Source organism: Buceros rhinoceros, unplaced genomic scaffold, assembly GCF_000710305.1.
Source record: "Buceros rhinoceros silvestris isolate BGI_N320 unplaced genomic scaffold, ASM71030v1 scaffold21728, whole genome shotgun sequence".
NCBI lineage: Eukaryota > Metazoa > Chordata > Aves > Bucerotiformes > Bucerotidae > Buceros > Buceros rhinoceros.
Genome location: NW_010426594.1, coordinates 4149 through 5888, shown reverse-complemented (window position 1 = coordinate 5888; position 1740 = coordinate 4149).

Genomic DNA, 1740 nt, shown 5'->3' with positions numbered 1-1740 from the left:
AGCCGAGGCCGCAGCTCCTCCTGCAATGGGGACAGAGGGTGGGAAAGCTGCTCCCAAAGGCCCCAGCACCCAGGGACAGCACTGGGACCACCAGACACCCGCTTGGGTGGCAGGGACACCATCCTCGGGTGGCCACCTGCACCCACAGACACCTCAAGTTGGGACACAGGGTGCCAAAACACCCTATGAACCCTGGCTCTACTTAATTAATTAGGTGCAGGGCACACTAATTGCAGTGAAACCTTAAAGCAACATGTTATTACGGGTGTCCCCAGCCCACGCGCTTCCTTCGGGGATCAGGAGTGCACCTGCCATGTGAAGGTGGAGGAGGAAACACAGCCCAGCTGCAGGGAAGCACCCCAGGAAGCCTCCCTCCACAGCACTCCCAGCCACGGGACCAGCAGGATCCCCCACCCCAAAGCACCCTGCAGCCGCTGCCAGCAGGGACGGGGCTCCTGGGACTTGGGTAAGCAGCTGGGATCCAGATGGAGCAGCCCCAAGACCGAGGTGCCCCAACATCCCCCTAGCACCACCCTCCACGACTGCAAAACAGACAAACCAGCTCAACCAGGATGATGCGACACAGGATGTTCACCTCTCCAGGAGGTGAGCATACCCAGTTTGTCTGCATCCGGTTTCACCCTGACTTGCAGATCCACCAGCAGCCGGAGCCGGGCAACCCAGTTTGGGCAGCCACAGCCTCCCACCCAGCCCCGCTCTGAGCTTTTAAGTGCACAGTTCTCCACACTGTGAGCAGGGAGAAGGAGCATCCCCAGGAGCATTCCTGGCAAATAAGAGCTGCCTTCGCTCGCCTGGCAGGCAGGGGGATGCCCAGGAAGCATCAGAGGAACCAGCTGCCTGCACTCAGCACTGTCAGAGCTGCTCTGACCCAGCTCCAACCCCACTTCTATATATTCGTGTATAAAATGGTTTGATCCCGCCTTGCCCACCAGCTCCTGGGCTTTGGTTGGGCTCTCTCAGCAGTCACACCACGCTTGAGCTCCTGAAATACTCCTTACCACTGGATTTAATATTTGTTCTTTCTTCTGAGACTGTTTGTTCTCCTTTGGTCCCCATAGCATCACGGGGGTCATGCACTGCAGGAATTTCCCCTACCACACCCACACCATGCTGCTCTCTACCCCCTGTACAGCACGCTTGCATCTTGCTATGAAATCCCCTTTGCTCCCCGCCCAGAAAGCTGGATCATGGTGTGTCTGGCAGAACTGCAGAGGCACAGGGTCCCGCGCAGGCCAGGATGACACATTTGCAGTCGCTGTGATAAAACCCTGTCCTCTTGCACAACACCCTTCGGCAGGGTCAAGGCCGGCTGCCATACCGGCACCAGCTGCCAACGCCCTGGGGATGGAGGCACATGCAAGCACCCGGCCAGGGAGTGAAGGTGAGCCCAAGACGTCACGGCACCGGCTGCCACACAGGACCCGCTCCACCCGTGGCTCGGACAGGTAATGCCCTGCGCAACAGCCCAGCTGCACCCCAAGGAGCTGGCGGTGTCTTCTCTGCAGATGGGCAGCAGGTTCCCTGGCTGGGTGGAGGATTGTGACACCTCAGCTTTGCTCTGGCCACCCCTGGGTCCCCCCGTGCCAGGGGGCTGGGCTGCCGGTTCTGCCCTGCTCCCCGTGCTCGGGTGGCAGCAGGTTGACAGGGTGCCCAGGCTGTTGCAACTGCACCTTCTGCCCAGGCAGCAATCCTTAGCGAGGGTGAGGGCAGGGAAGACCC